The sequence below is a fragment of the Anopheles coluzzii genome, chromosome 3, assembly GCF_943734685.1.
Source record: "Anopheles coluzzii chromosome 3, AcolN3, whole genome shotgun sequence".
NCBI lineage: Eukaryota > Metazoa > Arthropoda > Insecta > Diptera > Culicidae > Anopheles > Anopheles coluzzii.
The window spans coordinates 27,626,725-27,648,657 of record NC_064671.1 but is presented as its reverse complement, the minus strand read 5'-3'; the positions used below and the strand labels follow the sequence as shown (position 1 = coordinate 27,648,657).

Below are 21,933 nucleotides of genomic sequence, written 5' to 3'. Positions count from 1 at the left end.
TATGCTGCAGTTGCACCAACAACAACAACAACACCAACACCAACAACAACAACAACACCACAGCGGCTGCAACGGAACGAGCGAGCGCAGCACATCGGCTGCCCCCTGTTGCAGCCCGCAACGCTCATCCCATTCGAGCGTTAGACACGGAGGCCGGTCATCACTCTCCCCCGTTTTACACAGCGCCACTTGAGCCGTACGCTTGCCACGCCGGTTTTAATTACATTAAAACCGCTGCGTCGGCTTAAGCCGTACCGGCCTAATTAAAACGGGGAGATGTTGTGGACAGACCGCTGCCTCATCCTGAGGGCTCGCCGTTGACAGCAGGGCTGTCATCCGGTGACGTCCTCAGTGAGGATCGCGGCGCGAGAAGGACCAGTCGTCCTCTCCCCGCATTGCGTGTGTGTGTATGCGTTTTATTTATATACGTGTTTATTTATTACCATACCAAAGAGTAGAATAAATCACATATTCTGTTTGTGCCGTACACACCGTCTCATGTTTTGTTTTGTGCGGACACAACATCGAGTATGGCGAATATCGGGGAATACCTGTAATATAGAATTTCGAGCTTTTAATGGTTTTTAGTTCCTTGTTTTTATTGAAGAAATTTTTGTTTTATTTCCTTTCAGTTTTTTTTCCTACAGTATTCATCCAACACGATGGTTAGTTGCGGCGACTAAATTGTTTTTTTTTCCTTAAATTTCTCTCGTAAAACTGTTACATCACAATTGCTGAATTGCTTGTCGACGGTCTCCTGTACAATACAATTTGGCGCAATTTGCACCGAATTCAAAGCTGCGTTTGATAAGATTCCACACGCTTTGCGCATAGCTAAGTTTGCTAAATTAGGGTTTTCTTCTAACATCCTTGAATGGTTGCACTCTTTTCTTGCTAATCGTATTTGTAAAGTAAAATGGAACGATCACTGATCTAATGAATTCCACTGTACGTCGGTTGTTCCTCAAGGCAGTGTTCTTCTCTTTCTTTTATTTGTTAACGATGTGTGTTCTGTGGGTTTTCATCCCTCTTGAGGGTTTTTGATATTCGCTGGCGATTTGAAAATGTTTGCCCGGTTTCTTTTCTCTTCTCGTGCTCGCCTTTGCTTTTTTCCCGCTCTTCTAAAACTATTGCATTTGATTTTAGCTTAAATTATGTTGTTTTAAAACGTGTAAATGTCATTCGTGACCATGGGGTTCTCCTTGACTCAACACTTCTTTATAGGGATCATATAGACTCAATAGTTTACCGAACTAATAAACTTCTAGGCATGATCTGTGCAATGGCTAAGGACATCCGGGATCCTCTGTGTCTTAAAGCTCTTTATTGTTCGCTAGTACGTCCAATTCTAGAATATGCCAGTGTTGTTTGGAGCCCAACAAACGCTGCCTCCTTTCTCAGAGTGGAGCGTGTACAGCGTAATTTCACTAAGATCGCTGTCAGGCGATTTTTAGGCCGAACACATACACCTGTTCCTCCTTATCCTCCTTATTCCTCCATTGCACAAGCTCTAATCGTAAGTGGCCTATTAAGGAACGATATAGATTCTCCTATGCTTCGATCAGAGATCCCGATTTACGCTTTCTCGTGCGGGCTTCGTTAGCGAGATGTTTTACTCATTCCCGCCAGACGAACGCGTGTATGGTGCAAGCGATCTCTTACTACAGTGCTTCCTAACTTTCAATAATGTTTCCTCTTCCTTTGACTTCCACATTCCTCATCAATCCCTACGCCAGCTCTTCATCCAGTCTTTCAACTCTTTCCTACCCAGTCCTCCTTAGTCCTTTATTGTGTTGTGTCTAAGTGTCCAATCTGATATATTGCTATTGGGCCTATTGTATGACGTAAGCCTATTATAAGCTCGCGTTTCTTGTGTTTTTTTAGTTTTAATGTAGTGAAATTTAGTTATTAAGTTACATATATGTAGCCCTTGAGGCAGATATATTATTTCCAAATAAGTAAATAAATGAGTAAATAAATAAATAAATAAATAAATAAATATAGCTTTATAATGGAGCTCAGTTTAGGCAAAATGTTAACAATAAAGTTGGGGTGAACCTGGGTGAATCGACTATCGGATGCGTATAGCACCAGACTGCTTAGTTCAGAGGTCGTCAAACTTAGCGTGGCTGTGGCTCGAAACCCGTACTTTTAAGATCGTTGCCCGTGTCTATTGTGCCATACGGGTAGAAGGGACGTTGTAGGAACGTGTTATCGTGAACGTAACGCGTAAATGCGTCTACCATACGGGTCGGCGGCAGGAAACAGGAGACGCATTATCCTGCGTTCGGTCAGAAGGTCGTGAGGTGACTGTAGCGCCTTGATATAACAGTAAACTGTAAAGCTTTACTGGAATGTCTTGTTAGCAAGGAATTTCGACCATTTACTTCTAAAACAATTTAATTTTGTAATAACAACTTCCTAAAAATCTTTAGAGTGTCTGTTCAGGATCCTTAAGCACATTAATCATACCAATCTTCAGCCTAAATAATAAACCGAATGTCCCTAAACGTGGGACTGACTAGGCATAATCCAGATATAAGATCCCACTGAAAATCAAGCCCATTAGCGGTACAGGCAGGCCTTGGCCGACAGCGGTTGTTGTGCCAAATAAGATTGAATTGAATACTCGAAATTCAAGAAAATTACGCAAATTATTTGAGCAAGAAAGCTTTCCTGCTTTGTACAATTTTTTGTGGACATGGCACAATCCAACCAATTCCCTGCAATAATAACTGAACGCTAAAACCAGTAAAACCGTATTATCGAAAGCCTTTTGTCCTATAAAACCTTTTTTGCTGCGACACAATAAAACAAATCCAAGTGAGACATTTAATTTTATCACCTTCAGGGAGGTGTACAGACTCAGTTTTTTCTCCCTTTCTCTCTCGCACACACACACACACACACACACACACTTCACGATAGCAAAATGCAAGAATCGAGAGCGGTGTAGATCAGTTGGTAAAAGTTGATCGTTTAAAACCCAACCCAAAATCGTTCAACTGCTGTTTTATTTGTTTTATTTTATTTTACCTCACTGCATTTCACAGATTTTGTCAACTACGGACCGAACAAAAAAAAAACATAGTGAAAGCAACAAACAAACCACACACACCGAATCGCGATCAATTATCCGTCTTGCCCACACGCTGATCGAGATACGCGTACGTACGGCGGTTGAAGACCATGGAATGTGCGACCGGTGATGCGAATTTATTATGCTGCCCTGGAGATTGCCTTGTTGGGTTTTTGGAGGGGTGAGTAACGCCTTTCGAAACGTGCCGTTCTTTCGCCGATCCTTCGTTTGAAGGATGAAACGATAAAAACCAAACAAAAAAAACTGCACTCAAACTCGTTTTCACCTTCCTTCTGGTCGGATTAAGCAGAGGTATCAAATGATAGGGCGGTGAGTGTTCTACTTTTCCCCTGATATCTATACGTATGCTGACGCTTTAGACAGCAATTTTAACGACCGCTCCGACGCCTACTTAGCATGATCGTTAAACGCGATCGTAGGGAGCACGTGCGAAAGGTTTCATTCTAGAGTTTCCTTTCAGCGTCACCTGAATGAAGATGGATCACCGTTAGCGAATGGTCGCACTTAACTGTTCGCTTAGTGGTTTAATTGTTTTGCTGTGCTTACGTTGTGCTCAAACTGCGTATTATTATGATGTAACTACGCAGTGAAGTAAACAAGCCAATAAATCCATTTCACATTGGATGAGCGTAAGGTAAGAGCACAAACCCGTCCCCCATCCAACCATCCCTGGTTCAGCCAAAACCCGTTTTGTATTATTTTCATTCACAACTTTCATCATCATGTTTTTGCGTAAAGCGGCGATCTTCTTCCTGTCCTGCCTCACCATCGCTCACACACGCTCACGCACAGAAGGGGAAGGTCGCGCAAACCAAATCTCGCCTGCCTAATTCTAGCCGAATTTGCATAAAAGCATACCACAAAGCAGCAACAGCAAACGCAAAAAAACAAAAAAAAAACGAAAATATTATTATGCACACCCAGTGGTGGTCGCTAATTTATGAATGCCAACGGACGGACGGACGGGCATGGCTTCTCCTGTGGCGAGGAATTAGCAAAAGTGATCGCACTAAAAAAAACAATATGCGAGAAAAGCGCGTTTTACAATGTATTGTGAGTGTGTGTGTGCACTAACATTTGTACTAGTGATGGGAAAAATGAAGTTTTTGTCGGAATCGATTCCGGCTAGCTCCGCAGTTTTCTGGAATCGATTCCGGATAGTAGGTCCGGAATCAGTTTCCGGAATCGATTCTGGAATCGGCTCCGGAATCGGAATCGACTCCGGAATCGGCTCCAGAGATGATTCCGGAATCGGTTCCGGAATCGACTCCGGAATCGGCTCCGGAATAGGAATCGGTTCCGGAATCAACTTCGGAATCGGCTCCGGAATAGGAATCGGTTCCGGAATCGACTCCGGAATCGGTTCCGGAATCGGAGTCGGTTCCGGAATCGAAGTCGGTTCCGGAATCGACTCCGGAATCGACTCCGGAATCGGTTTCGAAATCGAAGTCGGCTCTCGAATCGGAAGTGGCTCATAAATTAGAATCGGCTACCAAACGGAGTCAGTTTCGGCATCGCCATAAAAAAAGGCGTTTGGGTCCAATCATACTATTTATTGATAACCGAAAAAATCCAAATTTACTTGTAAAAGATCCATTCTCATGGAGATTCCCGGACTGATTTCGCTCCGGAGTCAACACCGGAATCGGCTCCGGAGCCAACTTCGGTATCGGCTCCGGAATCGGCTCCAGAATCTTCTCCGGAATTGGGTCCGGAATTGGCTCCGGAATCGGCTCCGGAATCGGCTCCGGAATCGGCTCCAGAATCGGCTCCGGAATCGACTCCGGAATCGGCTCCGGAATCGGCTCCGGAACCGGCTCCGGAATCGGCTCCTGACTCGGCTCCGGAATCGGCTCCGGAATCGGCTCCGGAATCGGAATCGATTCCAGCATCGGAATCGGCTCCGGAATTGATTCCGAACACGGAATCGGAATCAGGTAGGTCCGATTCCGAGCTCCCACCACTAATTTGTACCGCACTCCACAGGTTTTAAGGTGTGTGTGTGTTGTTTATGTTCATTGTTTATTGATAAATGGAGGGTTGTTTGTCAATAAGGCTTACCAAACGATTTATATACAATATAGAGTAACAAACAGAACCGCATTACAAAAGCTTTATCGAACGAAATTTACATCACGATAGCGTTTTAAGTAAGAGTTATGGGAGAAAGAAGCTCTCACGCTTCGGTTCGTAGACCTGAAATGGAGAAGAAGCCGTGTGATTTTGATTAAAATTTGTTAGAAACCTTGCACCTCCGATACATAATTTACATCAACCTTATAACACTCTGCAGTAGAGATCGATGAAACCGCAAACCGGTTTAAGGAGGGTTTGTTTTCATTTGTTGTCAAATTGATACCATCGAAGCTCGAATCGCAGGGATATATGCTTTTACACCCGCCAATCCACCCGGCAAATGGTTCCGCCGATACAAGCTGATAAGCTAATGACCGCCCGGCCCGACACACACACATATCGTTGGACTTTTAATTAGCGACCTCACCCGTTCGCTTTGCTTTGTTTTTGTTTATTTGTAGAAGCTAGTAGAAGTGTTTGCAAATATTTAAAAATCGATGTAGCCGATCGCTGGTGGGAGTAGGACGATCGTACATCACACACACACTGCTCTTGACCTGTGCGTAACACTCGAGAACGCGGTTTAATACTTTGTTCACCTTCACGTTGTCCTTGTTGTAAATCATCAGTGTAACGTTACCAGTATTCTACTGTCGCTCTTAAAAATGTGTGACAAATGGAGGATAGTTTATTTTAAGATTGCAGTGCAGGCGTCAATATGAATTAATGTTCTTTATCTTTTCTAGCTGCCATAATGTGACCTCTATGCGTCCAACCCGTTCTCGAATGACATGTTCGTTTAAATAGTACGCAATTGGTTAGCAAAATTAGGAAAGTCATCCTTCCGTTTTGTTTAGCTGCTTGAAAGCAATTCGTTAACTTCTCTTACTGTTTTATCATTAATTTGATATTGAATAATATTAGCAAAGAATTGGCCTTTCAAAGTAATAACAATAAAAACTCACATTAATTACTCCCACACTCGCCGTCAACCAACTCTCACCAAGCTCACTATTTTGCTCATATTATTGATCTCAGTATGAAAGCGTCACTCACTGAGGTGAGGAGCACCTATTCAGAGTGCGTGGCTGAGTGTAAAACGCGTTGTCTACAGGGGAGTGTGCTTTAAAGAGTAAATAAACTTTGCAGATGAGAGAACAGCCCAATTGAAGAAATATACAAACTTGTTAGTCCTACGGTAGAGCTCGAAAAAGTACTTTGACGCAAAAAAAAACAATTTGTCAGATTCCGAGCATCTAGCTGATAATTTGAACAGTTTAGTATGAATCATTTTATCTGTTTTATAGAGAAATTGTGCATAATGCATACCATTTAAATATTTTTAGCATAGACATAACACAAAAACTGTAAACATATTCGTTTGAAAAATCCAAATATGATCTTAAAAATCCATAAATTGATTATCAAGGATGGCTAAAATTTATCATGTATAACTAGTGCATTGCGTTTAACCGAATAAACTGAATGAAAGAACATTTCAGGTATTTGAGAATCAAACTGCGAATGGTGGTTCTTACAATCATAATGGCTTTTGATAATACAGGCGTCCCCCGAGTTACGACCCCCTCGAGTTACGACGATTCGCAGATACGACGATTTTGATTTTGACAGTTAAAAGTTGTCATTAACAAGAAATTTATGTATTTTTTTGAGTATCTGGGCTGATAACCGTTATACATACATTTCCAAAGATTCCACAACCACCCTATCTTGAATATCTATATTGTGTACGGTTTTTAAAATATAATTATTACATTATCGAACATAATTTTAAATAAAATACACGATATCATAAATTCCAACTGTTCAACTTCGGTTATAAACTTTATATTCATAGATATTCGACATACGACTTTTTCGACTTACGCCTTGCTTTGGGACATTTTTTCGGTCCCAAATACAGTCGTATCTCGGGGGACACCTGTACTAGCATCAACACTAACAAGAAACGTAAAACTAAACTAAATGAACTGAATAACTATAATTTAATCGAAATCGGCAAATTCAAATATCAAAAACTTCAAAGCTTTGAATATTTTTTCATACATTTTATTTCATAAATAAAAAAATATTTGCAACAATAACGTTAAAAAAAGCTAATAGCGTTAACATTGCAACCTCAAAGACACGTTCACTCATTCTCTTATTAAGCCGTCGTCCCGTGAGTGGTTCGAGGCCGGCTGGGCAAAAAGCACACGCTCTCACATCAGCAACTCTCTCGCTGACGCGCTCTCACATGTGAGAGCGTTTACGTGAGTGAGTGTACAAGATTTCCTTTGAATTCGTTCCGACCGCATCCCGTCGTCAAAAAAAATCCAACCCTCAACCGCGTCGGACGTGCGTCGTGTCGTCCGTCTGCTGCTGTTGATTCGCGGCGGCAACATTGAAACACACTGCGGGTGTGTGTGCGTGCGTGTGCCCGTGCGTGTTTATACGTGAAAAGAAAAGTGTGTGGATTATTTTAAATTTATTCTGCGAGTGTCATCGAATTCGAAATAGATCAGAATTACACTTTGTTGTATTGCAGTTTAAAATTAGCGGCAACGAGTGAGAACGAGCTGCCTGCGAACGAGTGAGAGTTTTGGTGCGTTGCTTGCAGGCATAGAATACGCGCCAGCTGTGTCCGCCGGGCGATGGGCTGAATCAGGTTGATGTTGGTGTGTGGTGTATGAGATTAGGATGGAGTTCTTCTTCTAAAATGTTTTAAACATTTTGCACAAATCTGACTAAAACCCCACTGTAACTTTATCTTCAATGCTGTCCAGTCCCAGTTTCATTCACCCCCGAAATCTCAAGTGCTTGTCCCGTTTTCTCATTATCACGTCTCCATCCCCAATGGTGGTGGTGGTGGGTTTGTCGCAACGGACGCGTGCCGCAGGCAACGGGGTAAGGTAGTAGTCGGTCGTCGTGGTGGTGGTGTGGCGCGAATTTAATTTATCACTTCGAGTGCGGCACCGTGTTTGATTCTAGACCCCGGCGCTCAACACAACACAAGCGCAAACGGCGCAATTTCTGCTAACGCCGTCTGGCTGAGAGCTCTCGCTCACTCGCTCTCACGCTCTTTATTCTACGCGCAACGTGTTTGCGGCATGATTCGCTCTCGCGGCGCTCCGGTTCGCGCCAGCTGTCGGTGTTGTTTTGCAAAAAGCTAGCACACACACTCGCCTTTGAAGGGATGTGATCGGCAAAAAATAGGGCAAAGATGTTTATTGCAAATTGCTAATCCGGTGGGAAAGGTTAGAAAACATACGAAACCCCAAAAATCGGCAACAAACACAGCGCCAGCGCCACTCAAGATGGGATGGTGTAAACAAATTAAATTGAAGCCGTCTAGCGGGGAGGCCCGATTGAAGCAATTCGATCGTAGTAGGCGAAGGGGAAAAGAGTTGGAGAGAGGGGGGGATTGTTATTGTTGTTTAGGTGAAGGCGCGACCATTACCGGGCGCGCGCGCGCGCACCGTGTGCACGCGTGAGTGCATGAGCGTGGATGCTGCTGCTGCGCGTGAGAGGCGTGGAAAAGAGAAAGAAAACATGCGCTCGTATCAAAACAGTGAATCTAAGGGTGTGTGTTTTTGTGTGTATATGTGTGTGTTTATAGTGGTTTAAAGTTGGTGCACCGTGCGATACAGAGTGCATTCCACCGATCGAACTGCAGCGGTGTACCGGGTCGTGGCAGCAAAGGCTGTCTCCTTTTTCTCGGCAAACACAGACGCGGTCGGGTCAGAGGAAGCCATACAACAAAAACAACGCGGCGTCGTTTGCAAAAAACTGAAAGTGCTTCACTGTCTTGCTGTGTGTGTGTTTTTGCAGGCCCAATTGAACTGCACTGCGGCAAGAGGTTGTTTACAAGCTTTCCAAATCCCCGAACAAGGGGAAGGTAACAATAGCAAAACAAAAAGAACATATACAGGGTTTTCCAGGGGTTCTCATAGTTGTGGGACACTTCCTTGACTCTTTCTTATTGGAAATGAACTTTATATGATGGTAATTGGACTCTTTTGGACAGGCTGCTTGAAAATTCCTGTTGGATTTGTCCAGCAAGGGTGCAATAGAGTCCAACTCCCATTACATTAAGTTCATTTCACGCAAGCAAGAGTCAGTAGTGTCAGAAGTGTCCCACAGCTATGAGAACTCCTGGAAAACCCTGTAACGGAAGTGAACCAGCAAAAAGAAAGGGGGGAACAAATTTGCCATGAATTTTCCCACTGTTTTGTTTTGACGGCGATGCAATTCAGCATGGAGAGCGAACGAGACGAGCTCTGGTTGGTTCCCATTTCCCCCACACACGAAACATGTTGAGTAAGGGCAGGGCTGCACGAGCAACCCTTGCTCGATGTGCGGAAGTGGCAGTACGGAAGGCGTAAGTGCAACGAATGCATCGTTTGTGTGTGTGTGTGGGCCGCGCGCGCGAATGGAACGGGGTTTGGAAGGAAACCACGGACAAGATGCACCGAGATGTGTAGAGAAAAGGTCACGGAAATGCTGCGTTTTGTTTTAGCATCGTTCGTTGTCAAACAAGCAGGCTGTGTGCTGCACAGTGCACGGAGGAAAGTCTGTGACAACTGCGACATTTAATTAACAAAGAAAGAGAGAGAGAGAGAGGAGCAAACAAGTGCAAAAGTGAATTTTAATAATTAAAAGAGCAAATAATTTAATTTAATTAATTCGTTTAATGTGTTGTTTTATTTTTCTTAGAGTTCAAAAAACAAAAATCAGTAAAATATTTATTACGACAAGCGTTCACCAACCGAAACCTAGCCTCCGAGCGTGTGTGTGTGTGTGTGTTACTATGGTGATGTACGGCAATTGTGGCCAACGACCGCTCAGGGGACGACAAATCAGCAGAAAGGATTGCAGTGAAGGTCCGTGAGTGAGTGTAGTGTGGTGCCGAGTGTGTCCGATTTCTACCTCGTCTGTGCGTGCGCTGCTCGTGTGTTTCTGTGTTTGTGGCTGTGAAAGTCACTTCAAAAAATCTCGTGCAAATACCTTCATGAAGAAAGGCGGGAAAGAAGCAGTGCAAAAATAAAAAAAATAAAAAATAAATAAAAATAATCCAATCCAAACGACCGTCTGTGCCCGTGGATCACTGCGAAAAATCGACCATAAAACCAGTTTTATGCTGCACCGGGGGAAAAGCGCCGGTAAGTTCCTTAACCTTGGGCAGTCTCGCCGTTCCCCCTGCTGTCGGGTACCCCTGGGTTGCTGGGTTGAATTTTCAAACCCTTTTACGTTGTGTGTGTGCGTTGTTGCTTGCCCCTAAGGCCCCCCCTCCCCCCCCTTTCCCGTGCTCCGGTTTCGGGCATTGTTTTTGTTTGTCCGCTTCCTCCCCGGTCGCTGTTGGAAAGAACCGCAATGCGACGACTGCATGCATGGCGCAAATCGGTTTCGGTTTGCGTGATCATCATCCAGCCCGTCGCACCGTCGTCGGCAGTTGGCTCGGCCCGACTCCTGTGGCGCTTTGCTGGCGATTTATCCATTTATTAATTCCCCTTTTCCACTGCCTGTGGGGTACGTTCGGTGCATCGTGTCTACTAGCCTGCATATAAATGTATGCCAACACACACTCACACACACATATATATAACGACACCCACATTGGTTTTGCGTTTGAATCGGTGCCGCCGATGACGGGCTTAATTCAGTCATGCATCTTCGCGAGCACAAAGATTGTTCAATGCACACGCACACACACACACACACACTCGATCAGTCATTGTCGCCCGGGGGTGGTTGGGTGATTTAAAAATAGCGCGCGCCCTGTACGTCTCGCGTAAAGTCTCGCTGGCGGCCGCTTGGAAGTAAACAAACGGCCGCCTCTTAGGCTACGATCGTTGAGTTGATTGAGAAGAGAAGGAAAAAAAAAGAAGCACAAAACAACCTCTAACAATCAGAAAACGGCGCTGGCCAAGTTGCCAAAGTATCTTCACACGTATAAGCAAACGTTAACGCAATAAGTGTACGATCGTGAAAACAAGGATCGCGAGCAGAGGGCGATCGAGCAGAAATTGCAAACGAAAACAAACGTACCAGCAACAAGAGAGCAACAGAAAGGAAGTAAAACAAATAAAATAAAACACTCAAACAACGGTCAGTTCTCATCAGATTGCACGTGTGTGTGTGTATGTGTGCGATTGTGTGGTTTGGGATCGAGTGTCACGTTACAAGTCGAGCCGCTATTTTATTTTAACCGTCTTTTTTGTTGCCTTTCTTTGGCAGAAACAAACTCCGTTTCCTCCCAGCTCGCCCGACCGGCCGAAGCTGCAGTTAAGCTGCATGATTGATTCGTGCTGATAATGTGCTTCGGCAAGCACAAAATTCTTGCTTCTCTTAAACGGTCTGAAGAAGGAATGTCTTCGCAGCATTTTCTGCTTGTCTGCAACTTTTTTTTTTTTGACAAAAAAGAAGGAAAATTGCTTCGTAAACAGAAAAATAATACAAAACACATAACAAGAGAACCACACACACACACATACACACAGCCGCCACATATTGGCCAAAAAGTGAAAGGTCGCTTTCGGTGCACAAACTCAGGAAGCGGCAGTTTGTGTGACTTCTGCATTTTTCTCCCAAAAGAAGGGGCCTCTTCGACCCACCCTTCCTGTGGCGGGGAAAGGACTGGAATTGATCGGTCGATCTCGGGTGGTGGAAAATATGTTAATCGTTTTTGCCGTTGTTGGAAGAGTGGGGTTGAACGCAATCCAGTGCACTGCTCTTGGGTGCATCATGTGGATTGTGAAGGTAATTCGATGCAGGAATGTCAAACCGCTGCTTAATGGAGTGTGTTTAAAGGCTTACAAATATGCAATTTGAAGCAATTAAGTTGAAAGCTGTACCATGAGACTACTGTTGACGCTTTTTAAAGAGCACGCAGATAATTGGTTGAAAAAATTGTAATGTTAAAGCTTGTACTATGGGTACTACAATATTTGGTCCTTCGAACCGGATGCGGGACCATGCTTCCATCAATTTGGTTGCGATTTATGCGTCCAAACAGTCTTAAAAGATAGAAATATGAGGTATTCCAAAACAAGAGCTCTTAAAGGATGTGTTTTATAAACGTATACGAACCATGAGTCGATTGTTTATACTTTGCTTCATTATGCCCAACGTAGTACAGGTTTGACAGTCCTGCCGCAAGAGCAAAGGGGAAAGATAATTTATTGTATGGAATGTATCGCAGCTAATGGAAGCGAATACCAGCGCGAATACATGCTCTGTCCAATCGTAGCGCAGTTGTGGAAGCGAGCGATGGATGCATTTATGGATGAATTTCAATTATTTTGGCCCCAACACTCCGGTCCCCTCCTCGGCCTGCCCATTCGCACGCAGTGTGATAAGCAAATGAGCTATTATTATCCCATATCCCAATCTCATGGCCATTGCCTTCTCCGGCCAGCGTACTACATTTACAGCTAATGCTCTGTGGCGTCTTTCAATTGCTGGCGACCTCTAATAACGACTCCAATTGCTAATCGACTTTTGATGGAATGTCATCAGCGTGCAAGAGATAGCACTCTCTCTCACACGTGGGACACAGTGGATCTGTGATAAAACAGGGAAAAATGTACAAAATACATTGCCGCTACAATCGTGTTAAATCGTGTCAGAACGTATTTAGAATTACAAAACCAAACGGCACTGCAGCAATGGTGTTGGTTCAAAAAGAACTGGCAAGTGGACGAGACTTTGGCGTAGTAAAGTCATCGTCCGCACGCACCACTTTCCACCGTTCTTGGTCGTAAAGAAAATTTACACATTTCTTGCGAAAACGGGCCCTTTCCAAAAACAGATGTTTGCACAGATTGAGCGATACTCTCGGGCAGGTTTGCTTCCCGGGCGTATCGAACAGATTTTATTGATTATTTGCTCCCGCTTGGAACGATTTCTCGTTAGTTAAAAAGAAAAAGGAATTGGGATGTTTTTTTCTTCCATGCCGTCATTGAACGGTTCAAAGAAGCGTGAAAAAGAAACGCCCACAAAAAAAAAAACCTGCTTCCGCTCTCATCTCGATTAGCGTGACCCGGCCCGGGACCTTTTCATCGCGCTTATCAGTCCCTACCGATCGCAAATCGAGCAGCTCTAATCAAAATGAGTATGCTTGGGCCTACCCTAATGCCCATGTTTTGCCTTTATTTATGAAAATAATAATGTTTTGTTACCCGGGAGAATATTGTTTTCGGATCGGTAGAAAAAAAGAAGAGTTTTGATAATGAACGACATTAAATTGATTACGGCTTTTCGGAGATTTTGATCTGACCGTACCGGTCAAGGCAAGGCAAATGGAAAATCGAACACTACTTACTCCACGGCTCCGATAAAGAGCCCGGTAAACAGTGACCGAATCCCACTTTGTACGTGATTTACATCATGGCAAGCAATCATTGCGAAATAATGCGTACATTGTTTTACGTCAACGGCAGCTTCTAGAGCCGGCCAGGACAGCCAACCCCAATCCGTCTGTTCTCGTTCGTTTGCGCTTGGCAGATGTTTTGTGATTCGCAGAAACCGAACCATCTAAGCAAACGTCTCGGCAACGGGAGACAAGTGCGCCTACTACGCACCGGCGGATACAACAACACATTTATCAGAAATGGAGCACAACACACGCTTTGGGTCCCTCTTCAAACAACTTCCGCTACGCCTAGCCAGCGTTCAAAGTGTGGCGACACAATTGAACTGATTTGTGTTGCCGTTATTAGATGTCGGTCGCGTTATGGCGAAGGAAACTGCGTTGTCGTGTAATAAAACAAAACACACAAAAACGCGCTCCTTGCAACGGACCGATCGTCCCATTCACGGACGAAGCTTTCGGTAGTGAACACTTTAAAAATAAATAATGCGTGCTTTATTTATCTTCCACACTTTTTGGCGGTTCGATTACGAAGAAAAGCGCGCGCTCTGGCTAGGGCCGTTCACTATTGACAAACGATCCCGGGCCGGCCCGGGACGCACGCTTCCGTGCGCTAGAGAACTTGGTCCGCTGTAAACAACCCGAAAGCCCCATAAGTCAACATTGAGCGAAATTTGGCCGAGCCGAGGTCGAGGGACACTGGTTGGAAGGATGAGCGAAGCTGGCGGCAAATAAACAAAAAAAAAAAGCGCTATCCAAACCCCGGGCCGCCTCTGCACGGCGACGGTCGAGGCGCGTAAATGTGTTGAAGCGTAAGCGATAAAATACACGCAAACCGAAGCACACACACACAGGACGCGCTCTAGAAAGGATGCGTATCTCTTCACACAGCTTGGCCTCCCCGGTGGTAATTTGAGGGCGATGATACACACCACACTACGCCCCACGGGCCTCTTTTTTGCTCGGGCAGCATTCCTGGGCGTTTGGGCGGGACGTCGAAAAGCAATTTTCTCCTTGGCTTGCTTTTTGCCGTACACACACCCGGGAAACTCGGCGCGCGAAAGGCTCTAGAGAATCTGCATATGATGTGGTGGGTGTGTGTGTGTCTATGTGTTTGTGTGCGTAAATTCCCACGACGCAACAGCACAAGCATGCCCCGGTGCCTGTAGGGGGGGATTCTTCCACCAGATCAAACATCAAACCCATCTTCTTTAAGGGAAAGGACCTTCCGGTGGGAATGAGGCACACTGGGGAATTTAGTGAATGCGATGTGGCCATAAATACATTTGCGGAAAGGCACAGTATCTAGTTGTTGATGTTGTTTTAATTATCTCAGCATCTACTGTACCTATTTTGGTATCCGAAGCGTTCTCTAAATTGATGTAAATTAGTTGAAATGAATTAACAGCAGAGATGGTTTCTTGATCTTCATTCCAAGTGTTTGAGGCTATGAAAATCCTTTGAAAGGAAATTATTTAAATTTTTTTGTAAAAATAAATATACGGCCATACGAACTGCCTTTCCTCAGTTATCCAAAATTTACGCCGTTGCGTACGAAGACATCTGCGTAGATATATTTTGAAGATGTACCTCGATTCTGAACAGTTCCTCTTCAGTTTTCGCGACAAAATTGTTGGCGTTGAGCTTTTGGCTTCATATTGATTTCAGCAAATTTGGATGGGACGCAGCTAGGGGATGTTAGACCGGTTCGCGTACCAAGGTGTCATATCGAAGCTAAGCCGATCTTCCTTTTCAGCTTCCTATAGAACCTCGAGTCGCTCAAGGTCGTCGGCCATTCGATACCGGGCCTTCTTTAGGTGCTCTAATTATTGTCCAATAGTGCCAAGATGTTAGGCCGGTCTCGTAGTGCAGTCGTCAACTCGTACGACTTTAACAACATGCCCGTCATGGGTTCAAGCCCCAAATGGACCGTGCCGCCATACGTGTAGGACTGACTATCCTGCTATGGGAGTGACTTATTCACTGAAATGCAAGCCTACAGGTAGAGTGGTACAGACAGGCCTTGACCGACAATGGTTGTTGAGCCTAAAAGAAGAAGAAGAAGAAGTTCCAAGATGTTGTAGACACCGAAATAGGCTTCCACGACGTCCACAAACTGACCCACGGAGTCCGTTTTAGACGCTACGGGATGCAGTGTTTGGATGCGCACACACCTCTAAACGAAGTTGCTTCAATTATTTGGCCATCACGGTTAGAGTTCAACTGTTAGAGGGTGTCAAATTTTGTCCAGGAACTCATAGGATACTAAGATTGATAATGTGGAAGAAAGTTTGTAAAAAGACGGTAAGGTGAACCCATCAAAAATCAACAAATTGTCTGTCCATTTTTGTTCGAATGCAAACGCTGTTTACTGTTATTCATTTTGAAATTGTTTATCTTATCTGTTACAATAATTAGGCTTTAAAGTGCGATGTACTATAAGAATTTAGTGTTGAAGATTTAAAAACATAATTTATCTTCAAATACTGCACTCTGGGAGTTCCTAATGTTTGCCCTTGTTGTCCGCTTAGGCACTTCTGTAGGGACGACACTTTCTACTGGCTCTTTCTCGTGCCTCATAAAATATACGATATCAGTCAGTGCTTTTTCCCACTATTATGTTTCTCCCCAAATGGCTCAATATCGTGCTCTTTACCTAAACAAGATACACCTACGTTTAGCGTGTTTTTTTTTTCGTTTTTGTGGCGCACCGAATTTCGTTCACTGTTTTTAGGGCTAGATACTTAACGAAAGCCCCTGCACACACACAAAACGAACCAAATCCCACTCGAGGGACTGGTGTGTGGTGCAGACCAGATATGGATATTTCGGGCAGAAACACACACTCGTCGCACAGTTCGTTGGTGTTTCTGTGTGTATGTGTTGGTTATATTTATCTTTGGTTGCCGCTGGCGCAGTCCTGCCATCTTTTGCCGGTTACAACATGCGTAAAGTGAAGAAATCCTTGTTTATTATCGAAGCAACATAGCTAACAGCCGGCAATCTGCCGGTTACCGGAGTAAACCTTCCCCCGTCCGATGGCATCAACTGTGCGATACCAAGCACAGTGACACTTCCTGGGTGTGTGTGTGCGTGTTTTGCTGGTAGATATGATGCCCATCCACCGACGACGCGCCCAACGCACAACAGCACGACGCGCTTTCCGATTCCTTTGGAGTATTATTTTTGGTATCATAATCCTCCCCGCCTCCCCAAGGTCCTTCACACCGCTTGCAAGCGAGTGACTGAGCAAAATCTGTGCACCGTGTTTTTCCTATTTGTCCTGCTTCCCACGGCATACGTGCCGCCCCCGGACGTGGGAATCACATACAGTAAACGTTACGGTCTACCTCCCGCTCTCCTGATGGAGACGCCTTGTGTTTCACCCGTGGGCCGGCCTGTGTTTACAGCGGCACGTGTCGCGCAAGGATAATGCGTACCCGGTGCGGTTTGCGTTGTTTTGGTTACATTTGCTCTCGGTGCGTAAGTAGCGCTGAGCTGAGAATTGGGCAAGGTCCAATGGCTCATTACACTAAAACACACAGTTGCTGGATGGTGATTGGTCCGTACTTTACCCTTTTTAGCGTTGGGGTGCTAGCGTGTTGTAGTTAATGGGGTTTGGGACTTGTGAGGGGAACTAGTGGCAAGGATGTTTTGAAGGGAAAAAAACAAATTGGTTTAGTAAGAGTATGGCATTAAACCAGGCATTAAATAACGTGTTTAAGAACGTTTAAGGGAAACAGTATTTTACAGAAAATTAATTTGGTTCGTCAATTGTACTTTGAATAACATAATTAACTTACTGACTTTATAATAAAAAAGTTAATAAAAAAATTAACCAATCGTCAAATTGATCAGTTCAATTTTACAATGACAAACCCATCTAGTCAAACAATTTGTAGAAAATTTATTGTAATAAGCAAACATTGTTCTAAATGTTGAAAGATCCCTATTTTTGCAAAAAGTGTAAACGAAACTAATAAAGTATAAATAAAAGATTAATATTTAATGCAGAGACAAATAACAAACACCATAATAAGACCTTTTTATGTGACGTTTATTTGCCGCGAAAGATAAACAATTCCTTTCCAAAGGTTAAAATGTGACGTATAAATAAAACTTCTGCACTTAATCCACCGCTGAAAACGTTTTTCCCCCCGATAACACAACGCAACATTGTTGCGCTTAATCTCGGTGGCAAACCGGTTCGGTATTGATGCGGTGGTGCGTTGCAGTGCGCGTCACAGGGGCTGTGGCCTATCAGTCGGTGCTATTTGGGAATTGTTTGTAAGAAGCCACTTACGCATTCGAGAGGTCCGGTCCAGGCCTGTAGCCTGTAGATTATTTGCTTCGAGCGCGTTCCCCGAGTGACGGCGCGTAAACTTATCAGCGACATGGTTAAAGCCTTGCCTCCTCTCTTTCGCCAGGGAAACGTAACCATCAATAAGGGTGAAAAGTATGTTTTGCGCTATAAAAAAAACTCTCTATTAGGTTTACTCAAATCGATTAAAAAAAAAACAGCCACTTCTCAAGCCTTCATGCGTTAAAATAAGGTTTGCTTTCGGATCATCCCCACTTCCGGCGGGGTCATGTTAATCCAGTCACAATACCGCCAGGGCAGTGCGTGTGAACGTTTGTTTGGCTAATACCCGTTGAATGCGGCAGTGCGGTGACGTACCGGTGATGGCGTGCGGTCAACTTTGATTCGCATGATGTTGTTCATCCGGCCCCCCTATTCATCGCGACCCCCTGCGACCTTTCCCCCCATTACTCAACTCTCACCGTACGCAGCACACTCCGCGGCGGAAGCTTGATGAGTGGTGCGTATTTATATACAAACCCTCTTCTCCCACACACACACACACACACACAAACACACACAACAACAACAAACAACAGGAAATGTGTGATGAAAATAGCAAATCATAAGACGCGTTCACTGTTAGTCACGCAAAGCGAAAAAAGGGGAAGCATACTTTTGATAAGTGTATAACGTTGTAGCATGTTTGGTTTGGCAGCAAAGCTTGACGAAGAAAAGAAAAAAAACATGTTTATTTACATCCATGCTAACAACGAAGCGGTACTACAACTGCACGAGGGGAATGGTTTTGTTCAGGTTTTTTTTCTGTATAATATTAGTACTATTTATAATGATTGCTTCTTTATCACAGTTTTCCTGTGCATTAGGTTTTTATTTAACTTTATTTTTAACGTATCGAATGTATGCATTACAGTGAGAGCTCTCTAAGACGTATCTTCAAAGATTCGTCAGCTTAGACAGATATCCATGTAGGGGACAACAACTAGGTAAAAGTGTTGCTATAAAGTAGCCAAGAAACCAACAGGCGAATTTGAGAGTGCCATATCACGGAGAGAGGAGAATCATCATGGAGAATTTGTGGTGCCAAATCGCCCTAGAGAGACATTAATCTTGAAGAAACACAAAATGCATATGGCATATGACGCTCAAAAATGTCCATCACAATTCATCTTGAAGAGATGATTCTTAAAGAGAGTCCACTGTAAACATCTAATCACTTTTATGCATTGTTTTTATTTGACGTTTAGAGTAAAGTTGGCTTCGTTTATTATGTAAATCTAATAAACCAATTATCGCTATCCTCTTGTCTACGGCGTCGCCCAACTTACTGCCTGCCTTTACAGCCCTTTGCAACCTGTTTCTGCTGACGCATCGCTTCGCTATCTTGGGCATGGTTTGCTTTGGCGCTTCCCGATGCCGCCTCCAGTGCTGATGCTTAATCTTTAAAGTCGTGTTGTGGCGAATGAAGACGAGCTCGTGAAAAGGAAACCCTTCATCAACCGGCAAAGGTACGGTTCGCGCGTATAATGGGCCGGGGGTTGGTGTTCTGCCGTGTACAACCTGCGTGTACAACAAACGGAGAACGGAGAACAAGCTCGATGAAGAGACGCTGAAAAAAGAAGAAGAACAGCAACGCAACCACGCTAAGAATATTGATTCGCTTATCAAGGTCATTAGTGTTATTCACATTCTCGTCGTATACACTTGCTCTCTCACTCACTCTCTATTTCTGTGGGCTTCATGTGAAGGCTTATGCTATAGGCCATCGTGCTGTTATGCTGTCGTAGCTCATTCGTTCTTTCGCGTGGGTTTTTTGTTGCTGCTGTTGTTCTTTTGTTTTGCTTGTGCGAGCTTTGGCATTTTTTGGGAGAAGTCAATGACAGCGCTTTCGTTGTTTTTTTTCTCTCTTTCTTTCTCTTATATGTGCCGTTTGTCGTTGAGTGACAGGACTTTCGGCAGCATCCATCCCGAGAAATCTAATCTGCAGTGTTTGTGTGTGGTACCGGCACGGCACGAACACGCGAGAAGCGTACAAAAATGGCAAACAAAAAACATTCCGGTTGTTGTGATAACCGAGCACCACAGCACCGTTACGTTACACGTTTCACATGTTAACATTCCGATGTTTTTGCCGAATTTTGGAACGAGCGTTTCGAGCGTCATCAAGCAAAGTGCATCAACGAATGGAGGGAACTCGGTTGCTACTTGTTGGCGTTTATTTTTAAATCGCAGTGGCTCCATACTAAAGGCACACACACATAGGAGTGCTGCACTAAAACATTGAAGGATCAGAAATCTGTGCAAACATCGACATCGATCGCACACATCGGGCAAGTGTGAGTGGTTTTGTTGTATGCCATGATTCGGTACGTTACGGTGTTCCTATCGCAAAAGGGGGCCCTTGATTTGGGCCCAAAAGATGGTTGTAAAAAGCGGGAGAGGAACGAAAGAAACGCGCAACATTACAGAAATAAATAAGCACACAAATTCCCAGACCCAACAAAAACAACAACAACAACACTATCATCCGTTCACACACACAGAGAGACAAAGTACGAGCGCGCGAGCGTGAGGAATAAAATGAAGGGCGCATAAATTTGGGATCGCGCTTGGGGTTCCCAAAAATTTGGGGCAATTTTATATTAAAATGAGACGTTGTGAGGGGGCTAACGTGAGGAGGGAAGGGTGCGCCGTGTATGTCAATGAAGCCCGCACGGCGCGAGAGAAGGAGCAAGAGAGAGAGACGACTTTATCGGCGGGTGGCGGTATTCGCGTTTTGGTAATTGAGTCGCGAAGTTGTCGCGCGGTGGTTCGGGGCCAATATTACGCGCCACGATAATACTGATTGTGGATGGGTGTATGAAATGTATGAAAAGAAAGCACTTGCTTATACATGTGTGTGTGTGAGATGGTTAGGAAAGCGGCGAAGCAGCCAGATTACACACATTCCACGTACGCCGTAGATGTGATGTGGTGGTGGCAGGCTTCTGTGAGATTCTGTCGTCCTGGGGCGTGTTGTCGCTCTCCTAACACCGTTACACTACACTCCCAAAGTCGGTAAAGTATGCGAATGGGATAGGAATAATATTACTCTCCGTCTGCTCTGGCGATGGTACGCTTCGGGCCGCGGTTTGTGACGCGGAAGCGAACGGGCTGAATTGAAATTATGCAGATGAAACAGCAACGGGCTTTACCCGCAACAAACGGTGCGTGCGTGCGTGCGTTCGTGTGTTGCGCAAGAACTCATGCGTATACGCGCGAGTGCCAAATAAAGACGGACGCGCGAGAGTTCGTTAAAAAGCTCCCAATTATCAATTGTGGTTTGCAAAGTGCCCGAAAGGGTGATGGCGGAAAGGGAGCTAAAGAGTCAAATTTATTCTTAAACAGCATCCCTTTCACCACCGGTAGCTGCGCTTCACTCGATACTCATTATCCATGATGAAGTTCGATGAAGTCGTCCAGGCAATTGGGGATGCAGTGGTTTTCAGCCCGGTTTGGGGTGGTTTTGTTTCTGATTTTTGTTTATTATTTTTCTGCAAATTAGGTTTCATTTTTACTCAGTATAATTTCATTATCACCAGACCGAAAGCAACAAAAACAAATTATTTACTTTCTGAACTCTTTTTAATAATTTTATTATTGTTTTTTCTTATGACAACTCTAGCAGTTAAGTTAAGTGCTGCAAAATGACCCTTAAATAGTCTTTTCTAATTTATTTGAACGATAAAAACGTTGTTTTGTGCAACAATTACATTATTGATAATGTCGTTTGTGTATAGAAAAAAATCCAAAATGCTGTATGAGTTGTTAAACAGCTACAAAGTGTCGAACGGAGTGCTAATAAACGGTCCTGTTTTGCCACCCCTTACAACACTGCGTAGGTGTAACGGTTGCACAATCACACCTTATAACTTCCCATCGTAACGGAAAATAACCTAGTCGAGGAGTGTCAAATATGACAGCTCGTAAAAACAAAAACAACAGCCCATGAATTGCCTTTTTGCAATAAAATTTAACCTCACACGCTTCAAATTAAAAGACCATAAAACATGGACGCTGAAAACC

At 44.2% G+C, this 21,933-nt stretch overlaps 1 protein-coding gene across 1 annotated transcript in view; it reads left to right on the top strand.

The window, feature by feature from the left end:
• Window positions 1-9,881: 9,881 nt before the first annotated feature.
• LOC120959380 (uncharacterized) overlaps window positions 9,882-21,933 on the top strand; it is a 61,274-nt gene continuing 49,222 nt past the window's right edge. Inside the window, exon 1 of the mRNA XM_040382692.2 lies at window positions 9,882-10,338. The gene's annotated coding sequence lies outside the window, so the exon portion shown is untranslated. The remainder of the gene's footprint in view (window positions 10,339-21,933) is intronic.